We start from the raw sequence: 10000 nt of genomic DNA, 5'->3' as shown, positions 1-10000 counted from the left end.
TTCGCCGCATGCTGAATTCCATACGCTACATTTCCTCGCCCTCCAAAAAGGCTCGGATTTAGCGCTGGGCTTATCCCGCTTCACTCGCCGTTACTAGGGGAATCCTTGTTAGTTTCTTTTCCTCCGCTTAGTGATATGCTTAAGTTCAGCGGGTCGTCCCGCCCGATCTCAGGTCAAAAGTGATGTACTACAAAAGTACATGCGCTTTGTACGTCGGCCTTTTGAAGTCACTTAACTTATTCTCGAGCACCTACCGTCGTTGCTACCTCACCCGAGGCCAGCAGGCTGCTCACGCTTCAGCTGTGAAATCGCCAGACCAGCTGTCTTTGACGACACGCTCCTTAATTAAGAAACGAGTCGCAGGCACTTTCAAACTAATGAAAGGATCGGTGTGTTAAAGACCCTGAGACGGACGTGGCCCCAGGATTACCCGAGGCCGCAATACGCGTTCAGAATATCGATGCTCAATGTGTCCTGCAATTCACATTACTTCTCGGAGCTAGCTCCGTCCTTCATCGACGCTCGAGCCGAGTGATCCACCGCTAAGAGATCTCTCGTGTTAATCAATCTCAATGCAACCAAAAAATCGTGTTCAAAAAGAAGCGGCCGCGCCAGCACTTGCGTGCTGAATTATTACTCCCGCTGTCAGAAAGCAACGCGACCGAACTATAACAGTTACAGGGCTCGGTCCCTTCGAAGAAGAGACGTCGCTTGAAATCAAATTTCGATTCGTTAATGATCCTTCCGCAGGTTCACCTACGGAAACCTTGTTACGACTTTTACTTCCTCTAAATGATCAAGTTCGATCGTCTTTTCGAACACCGGCGAGTGCGTTGCCGCACGTACCAGGCTCAATCGGAGGACCTCACTAAACCATTCAATCGGTAGTAGCGACGGGCGGTGTGTACAAAGGGCAGGGACGTAATCAACGCAAGCTAATGACTCGCGCTTACTGGGAATTCCTCGTTCAAGGGAAACAATTGCAAGTCCCTATCCCTAGCACGACCGGGGTTCAACGGATTACCCGGACCTTTCGGCCTAGGGAACACACGATGATCCGGTCAGTGTAGCGCGCGTGCGGCCCCGAACATCTAAGGGCATCACAGACCTGTTATTGCTCAATCTCGTGTGGCTAAACGCCACTAGTCCCTCTAAGAAGTTGTCTCCGACCCAATGGGTCGAGCAGCTATTTAGCAAGTAAGAGTCTCGTTCGTTATCGGAATTAACCAGACAAATCGCTCCACCAACTAAGAACGGCCATGCACCACCACCCACAGAATCAAGAAAGAGCTCTCAATCTGTCAATCCTCGCTGTGTCCGGGCCGGGTGAGATTTCCCGTGTTGAGTCAAATTAAGCCGCAGGCTCCACTCCTGGTGGTGCCCTTCCGTCAATTCCTTTAAGTTTCAGCTTTGCAACCATACTTCCCCCGGAACCCAAAGACTTTGGTTTCCCGGAAGCTGCCGGACAGTTCTTAAGTTCGACACTGCCCGATCGCTAGTCGGCATCGTTTAAGGTCAGAACTAGGACGGTATCTGATCGTCTTCGAACCTCTGACTTTCGCTCTTGATTAAAGAAAACATTCTTGGCAAATGCTTTCGCAGTCGTTCGTCTTGCGCCGATCCAAGAATTTCACCTCTAACGGCACAGTACGGATGCCCCCGTCCGTTCCTATTAATCATTACCTCGTGCTCCGAAAACCAACAAAATAGAACCGAGGTCCTATTCCATTATTCCATGCAACATTATACAAGCGTAAAGCCTGCTTTGAACACTCTAATTTTTTCAAGGTAAACTTGCCGGACCACCGCAACACTCAGTTAAGAGCACCGCGAAGGCACCGACCAACAAGAACAACAAGGCCAGTGCTAGCCTTTCGACCGACCAACCTCGCCGTCCCTATATCCAACTACGAGCTTTTCAACCGCAACAACTTAAATATACACTTTTGGAGCTGGAATTACCGCGGCTGCTGGCACCAGACTTGCCCTCCAATGGATACTCGTTAAAAAGTTTAAAGTGTACTCATTCCAATTGCAGGACCTCGTACGAGGTCTGCATTGTTATTTTTCGTCACTACCTCCCCGAGCCGGGAATGGGTAATTTGCGCGCCTGCTGCCTTCCTTGGATGTGGTAGCCGTTTCTCAGGCTCCCTCTCCGGAATCGAACCCTGATTCTCCGTCACCCGTTACAACCTCGGTAGGCCGATACCGTACCGACGATAGTTGATAGGGCAGTTGCTTTAATGAGATGTCGCCAGCACTAGGCCGTGCGATCCGCAAGCTTATCCAGAGTCACCATTGTAACGACCCGAAAGCCGGTTAGTTTTGGTCTGATAAATGCGCGCCTCACGTCAGTTCGGCGCTTTACGCATGTATTAGCTCTAGAATTGCCACAGTTATCCATGTAAAAGCGTACAATCAAATGAACCATAACTGATTTAATGAGCCATTCGCAGTTTCACTGTACGTGAGCTCGTACTTACACTTGCATGGCTTAATCTTTGAGACAAGCATATGACTACTGGCAGGATCAACCAGATAACTATCCGAGGGCGTTTAAACCCGTTGCTCGACTGAGCGTTTTTACTGTATAAATACAGACCTTTTCTATCACTCGGCTTAAAAGCCTTGCGAACGTTACTGAAAGTCGGCGCCGGCCTTTTGCTGTTTAAAGCGCCAGCCCGCGTCGACTGCAGCATGCAGCTATACAACTGACTGTTCTTTCTCCCGACCAACCGTTTGCCTTCTGCCGGTTAACTCGTCAGCAGCAACACGCCATCTGTCTGCTGCAGTTACCCGCCTCGAGCCGTGCCTGCCTGCGTCGGCTACTCGTCTCGACGACTTCGCAAAGCTATAAGCCTACCGCCGCTGGACGCTTGTAGTTTTTCATACGCTGCTCCAATGCGTTTACATAGCACGTTCGCCGCCGCTGCAATAGCCGCGCCTCGGGTGCTAAACAGTAATGCTTTAAGCCCGCTTTCTCGTCAAGTCGACCGAACGCACAAACACGTCTCTCTCACTAGTGTAAAGTAATGCATACGTGTATGATGCTCAAATGTTGCTGTTGAACTTTTTTTGCCGATTTTTTCCGATTTTTTTCAATTTCTTTGTTTCTTTTCGATTATTTTAATGTTTTAAGCTTATTTATGCTACGTTTAAATGTTTTAATACTTTTTTATACTTTATTTAATATGTTTAAAAGAAATAAATAAAAAAAAATATGTATAAACTACTTTTTTTAATGTTTTAAATATATATATATTTATTATAAATAAACTTTATTTGTATTATTTTTTATTTAAGCGTACTTTTTAAATCTTTATATTTGTTTTATCGTTTTAAGCACATTGCGATAAATATAATAAACAAAAAATTGAATAAAAATAATAATAATAAAAAAAAAAAAAAAAAAAACATAAGCTTATTTTATATTTTTATTTTATTTTTATTTAAACTTACTTTTCAAACCTTAATACTCGTTTTATTTTTTTAAGCAGATTGCGATAAATATAATAAACAAACAATTAAATGAAAATAAAATAAAAAAATCAAACATAAGCTTATTTTATATGTTACATTTTATCTTTATTTAAACTTACTTTTTAAACCTTTATAGTTGTTTTATTTTTTAAGCACATCGCGATAGATATAATAAACAAACAATGAAATAAAAATAATAATAATAATAATAATAATAATAATAAAAAATCATAAGCTTATTTTGTATGTTTCATTTTATTTTATTTAAAACTTACAATTTAAACCTTTGTATTTGTTCTATTCTTTTAAGCACATCGCGATAAATATAATAAGCAAACAATTTAATAAAAGTAAAATAAAAAAATCAAACATAAGCTTATTTTATATGTTTCATTTTATCTTTATTTAAACTTACTTTTTAAACCTTTATAGTTGTTTTATTTTTTAAGCACATCGCGATAGATATAATAAACAAACAATGAAATAAAAATAATAATAATAATAATAATAATAATAAAAAATCATAAGCTTATTTTGTATGTTTCATTTTATTTTTATTTAAACTTACTTTTATTAACCTTTATAGTTGTTTTATTTTTTAAGCACATGGCGATAGATATAATAAACAAACAATAAAATAAAAATAATAATAATAATAATAATAATAATAAAAAATCATAAGCTTATTTTGTATGTTTCATTTTATTTTTATTTAAACTTACTTTTTTAACCTTTATAGTTGTTTTATTTTTTAAGCACATGGCGATAAATATAATAAGCAAACAATTAAATAAAAATAATAACAAATAAATAAAACAATACGGCTAAACTATAAAAAGAAAACTAAATAACTGATAAATACTTGTAAAACATTATTTGAAAAATGTATTTTGAAACACAACACGATTGATTTATAAATAATAATATATTTTTAATTTGTGTAGTTCATTTAAAGTAGTCTCCCTTTTTGCTTCTGGTTTTATTAGAGTTATATATAACAATAAATGGTGTAGTTTATTTAAAGTAGTCTCCCTTTTTGCTTCTGGTTTAATTAAAATTATATAACACATACTATAGTAAGTTAAATAAACTATAGTAACTTTATAAAACTACTTTACAAAATACATTTGTATAATTTAATAACTTTAAAATAACTATCAAGAATAAAATAGAATAGCTTTAAGTTTAGTATACAATTGGTATGTAAATTGTGTAGTTTATTGAAAGTAGTCTCCTTATTTGCTTCTGGTTTTACTTGAGTTACATAACGTTAAATAAACATACTTAATAAACGTAACCATCAATACTGTCATTTTAATAAAACTAAGTACAAATACATTGAATTAACATAGAACTTTAAAAAGCCTTCGCTAGTATCTGTTGGTAACAGTAAATAACCTATTATGACTCACAATACAGGAGTGCGAAATTTATTTTTCATTTGATTTTTCAGGTATTTATTTATTTGTGGAAATAAACTTTTTTATTACATTAGAAACTAATTGAATTTTTCCTATAACTATACCTATTATTATATTTAGTATGCTTAAAAGTAATAAAATGACACGTCGCGATTATATAATAAACAAACAATCAAACAAACAAAGAAAAAAAAAAAAAAAAAAACTATTTTTTTAAACTTATATTTCAACTATATGTCTTATTTTATTTTCATTTAAACTTACTTTAAACCTCTGTATTTGTTATATATATATTTCAACACAATACGATTAAACTATAAGACAAACAACAAAATAAAATAATCACATTAATAAATACACTAAGCAAATAGCTAGAATAAATATAAATAGTTCAATATATACAATATATTTCTTCCATTTTTAAGTTACTTGTTAAACATATTTATTTAAAAATGTTTCTTTAGAATATAAAACTAACAGTTCTACAAATAAAGAAATTAAAAAGCCAATACACATAACACTAACTTTTCATAAATTAGATATGCAAATATGAACAAAATAGTAACTAAATTCTAAAGCTTTTGTAAACTGTGAACTTATAAACTTATAATAATAATTGCATATTCACCATTCACAATAGCTTTTTATTTAGTACACAACTGGTCTGTAAATTGTGTAGTTTATTGAAAGTATAATCCCGTTTTGCTTCTGGTTTAAATAAAGTTATACAACACATACTAAAGTAAATTAAATAAAGTAATTCACTACTATCGTATTAAATAAAACCAATTTACAAAATACATTAATTTAAATTAAAGTGAACTTTGAACTTATAATAATAATTGCATATTCACTATTCAGAATTTCTTTAAATTTAGTACACAACTGGTCTGTAAATTGTGTTGGTTCTATTCAAGTACTCTCCTTGTTTGTTTTGTTTTAGTTGTATTTATTTTTAGATACTAGCACATTCAATACACATAATAAAGTAAACCAAATAAACTCTATTAATTTAAACTAAGTACAAATACATTAAGTTAATACAAAACTTTAAAAAGCTTTTGCTAGTATCTGTTGGTAACAGTAAATAACTTATTATGACTCACAATACAAAAGTGCAAAATTTATTTTCGTTTGATTTTTCAAGTAGCCACGCTTTTATTTGTTTTTGGACAAAAAGACTTTAAAGTTTTAGTATAAAAGACTAGTTGTATTAATTTTAACTCAGAAAATTGTACTCTACAAGATGGTGCCATTATTTTTTCGATATCTCAAACTGGTCAAACCACTTTTTTAGCGCTCTAATTGGTTTAAACAGCAAATAAGCAAACAGCAAATAACGTTATCTGATTGGCTAAGGTTTTTGTTTGCTAATAACTAGAATTTTCTTTTCTTTTAAGCGTTAAAGAAATGTAAATAAACGAGTAATAAGTATAAATAGGTCAGAAAGAAAAATAGTACAAAAAAGATGAATTCAAAAAGCAAAGGCCTACGGCACGTGGTATTCCCAAGCGGTCACCCATCTAAGTACTAACCACGCCCGACACTGCTTAACTTCCCAGATCGGACGAGATGGGGTGTACTCAGTGTGGTATGGTCGTAGGCGTTTGAAGGCGTTTACAAGCCTTTATAAACCCTTCGGTTTATTTAAAAAACCTATTTGCACTTGATTTACAATCAATTTGATATTTTAAAATTATTCCTTATAAAATTTTAACCTGAATTAACTTTTTTTTTGTTTTTTTAATCAACAGTTACTCCCAAACTGTACTAAAACTGTATTGTAACTGTACAAAAGTGTTTGTTTAAATAATTGTTATCTATAAATTACCTAAGACCAGGAAAAGTAGAAGTAAAGTTTATTGAATTATTAAATAAATAAAATAAAATCGTAAAATAAAATAATACAATATGTTTACAATTTGTCATTGATCTATCCATTTATGTTATTGCATTACAAATACAAACATTGCATACATTCAAGAGTATTATTCATCAATCTTTTCAATATAATAAGTTTTAAATTTATATTTATTTTTAAATAATTCCTGACATTTTAGATTACCTGAGATTTTTTTTTAATTAAATTAATTTTAGTAATTAAATACTTGACGTTCTATTTTGTTTAATTTGATAACTCAACCATGTTTATTTTTTTTACTAATTTAAAAGAACTATTAAACTAAAAGACATTACATACAGCTTCTAAAAGTTTTAAACACCTTAAAAAATATTATTATTTTAAAGATATATTAAAGAACTAAACAGATATTACTCCTAAAAAATCTTGTTAATAATATATAAAAAGTACTCAAAGTCAGACTCGGAAATATATATACTGTTGTATATCTTACTTGAAGTTCACTGTAATTGACACTGTATAACAAAATTATAAAAATCAACCTATTTATATAGCAAAATATTTCTTTATCTTTGTCGTGGCGCGGTGGGTCAGTGGTCTTATCAGCTGACTCATAAGCAGAAGGTTGTAAGATCGAATCCCGCTAGTCGTCACGAAACACCACTATCGTTCAATGTTCGGGCTTCAAATTCTTTGAGATTATACTGTACTATTTATCTATCTAACTAATCTATCTAACAAATGTTGTTCAATCTAGGTTGTGGGTACTTGGGTCGAGTAATGCCTTTGACTTACAATCTGTTGTGGATTGACAATATTCCTCTATCTATCATTAAACAAATCTATCTAATAAATGTTGTTCAATCTAGGTTGTGGGTACTTGGGTCGAGTAATGCCTTTGACCTACAATCTGTTGTTGATTGTCAACATTCCTCTATCTATCAATAATGATTATATTCAATAATAAATGTTGATTAATTCAGTTGTAAGAAAACCAGTGCGCTGGTTAGGTTGGGTAAGGCCTTCGACTTACAATCTTGGGGATTATCAACGTTCATCACAAGTACAGTAACGATCTCATTGAATTTCCAGTTGGAACATAGGATTGTAGTGGTGGCCTACTTTGTAGGTTTTTTGCCTAGTTTGTTTTTTGCCTAGTAGTGTTTGCCTAGTTTGACAAACTATAGTATATATATTGTATAACTTTACTTGTATTATTTTTTATTTAAATTACTACTTATTATTAAAGAATTAAATTTTTTTAGAAAAAAAAACTATGTATTTTAACTAATGCTTATATTATATGTTTTGTTTTATTTTTATTCAAACTTACTTTAAACCTCTGTATTTTTTATACAATACGATTAAACTATATAACAGAAAAATAATTAAATAATCAAACTATTGAATAAGCAGTTAATTAGTGTGTTTTTTTATGCTTCTTTCATTTTTAACTTACTTGTTAACCATATTTCTTTTATTAAAGTATAAAACTAACAGTTACTAAAATAAAATAATCATAAAGTCAATACACAAAACACTAACTTTTTATAATTTAAATATGCAAACATGAATATAGTTATGAATCTATTATTTATTCAAATAGAATTATTCAAAGCTTATAATTATAAAGCTTTTGTATAATGTTTCAATTACAGTGAACTTTAAGTAAGATAAGTTTTTTTTTTTGTAATAACTACAAAATTGGTATTTTAGTTTATTATTAGTAACTAAATACTTATATTTATTATATTTAAAAAAAAACATCTATACTAACTCTAATTTCAAAGCATATTAAATACAAATTTTACCAACTAAATATTTATTTTTATTTTAATTATTATAACTTTCAAACATAAGCTTGTATACCTTATATACCTATATACCTCATATAGTAGGCTTGACATAACATAACATTATTTAATTCTTTTTGTTTGAAATAAACTCATTTAGTTATTAGTAAATTACAACATAAATGTTTATAACAATATAACTAAGATTTAGCTTTTGAGTTAGTAAACTTTGATAGTTTTCTTTTAATAGTTTAATAATCTTTATTTAAGTTCAAGCAAAATTGCTATATATTTAATACACATACAAAAGTAAACTAAGTAAACGTAATTCAATAGTTTCTATTAAGTAAAAGTAATTACAAATACATTAAGTTAATACAAAACTTTAAAAAGCTTTTGCTAGTATCTGTTGGTAACAGTAAATAACTTATTATGACTCACAATACAAAAGTGCAAAATTTATTTTCGTTTGATTTTTCAAGTAGCCACGCTTTTATTTGTTTTTGGACAAAAAAACTTTTAAGTTTTAGTATAAAAGACTAATTGTATTAATTTTAACTCAGAAAATTGTACTCTACAAGATGGTGCCATTATTTTTTCGATATCTCAAACTGGTCAAACCACTTTTTTAGCGCTCTAATTGGTTTAAACAGCAAATAACGTTATCTGATTGGCTTACGTTTTTATTTGCTAATAACTAGAATTTACTTTTCTTTTAAGCGTTAAAGAAATGTAAATAAACGAGTAATAAGTATAAATAGGTCAGAAAGAAAAATAGTACAAAAAAGATGAATTCAAAAAGCAAAAGCCTACGGCACGTGGTATTCCCAAGCGGTCACCCATCTAAGTACTAACCACGCCCGACACTGCTTAACTTCCCAGATCGGACGAGATGGGGTGTGCTCAGTGTGGTATGGTCGTAGGCGTTTGAAAGCGTTTACAAGCCTTTATAAACCCTTCGGTTTGTTTAAAAAACCTATTTGCACTTGATTTACAATCAATTTGATATTTTAAAATTAATCCTTATAAAATTTTAACTTGATGTAAGTATTTTTTTTATTAAAACCTTTTTTTTTGGTGTTTTAATTACAATTACTCCCTGTAACTTTATTTAAGACTTTGTTTAAAAGATTGTTAACTATATTCTATATTAAATACTATGATTAGAAGTAAAGTTTATTAAGTGATTAAACTAAATAAAAAACAATGTTAAAATAAACATGTTGTGTTTAGTTTGTTTTACTATTTCTCATTGTTCTATTTATAGATGGTTTTGTTTTACTTCAAGAATATTTATAGTTAGTTTCTAAAGAATATCTCATACTACATCAGATTTTACGATTAACTTAATTTTAGGTAATAAAATATTTGACGTTTAATTTAATAACTCATCTATGTTTATGTTATAAAATAATAGTATCTAATACACATACATTATAATATAA

The 10000-nt window shown here is 31.3% G+C and overlaps 5 non-coding genes across 5 annotated transcripts in view; all 5 read right to left on the bottom strand.

Moving 5' to 3' along the window:
* Positions 1–176, bottom strand: part of LOC145847675 (large subunit ribosomal RNA) — a 3631-nt gene extending 3455 nt beyond the window's left edge. Inside the window, exon 1 of the ribosomal RNA XR_014371454.1 lies at positions 1–176. This exon is cut by the window's left edge and continues 3455 nt beyond it. This is a non-coding gene — a ribosomal RNA (large subunit ribosomal RNA).
* Positions 177–398: 222 nt separating this feature from the next.
* Positions 399–551, bottom strand: LOC145847663 (5.8S ribosomal RNA). The gene has a single exon (XR_014371444.1). It is a non-coding gene; the product is annotated as a 5.8S ribosomal RNA (ribosomal RNA).
* Positions 552–733: 182 nt separating this feature from the next.
* LOC145847671 (small subunit ribosomal RNA) lies at positions 734–2541 on the bottom strand. Its single transcript, XR_014371452.1, has one exon. It is a non-coding gene; the product is annotated as a small subunit ribosomal RNA (ribosomal RNA).
* A 3846-nt stretch (positions 2542–6387) lies between these two features.
* LOC145847672 (5S ribosomal RNA) lies at positions 6388–6506 on the bottom strand. The gene has a single exon (XR_014371453.1). It is a non-coding gene; the product is annotated as a 5S ribosomal RNA (ribosomal RNA).
* Positions 6507–9361: 2855 nt separating this feature from the next.
* On the bottom strand, positions 9362–9480 carry LOC145847679 (5S ribosomal RNA). Its single transcript, XR_014371458.1, has one exon. It is a non-coding gene; the product is annotated as a 5S ribosomal RNA (ribosomal RNA).
* Between the last annotated feature and the right edge of the window lie 520 nt (positions 9481–10000).

This window comes from Thalia democratica, unplaced genomic scaffold (genome assembly GCF_965202585.1).
Source record: "Thalia democratica unplaced genomic scaffold, ktThaDemo2.hap1.1 HAP1_SCAFFOLD_1031, whole genome shotgun sequence".
NCBI classification, from domain to species: domain Eukaryota; kingdom Metazoa; phylum Chordata; class Thaliacea; order Salpida; family Salpidae; genus Thalia; species Thalia democratica.
This window is presented reverse-complemented; position numbering and strand designations above follow the sequence as displayed.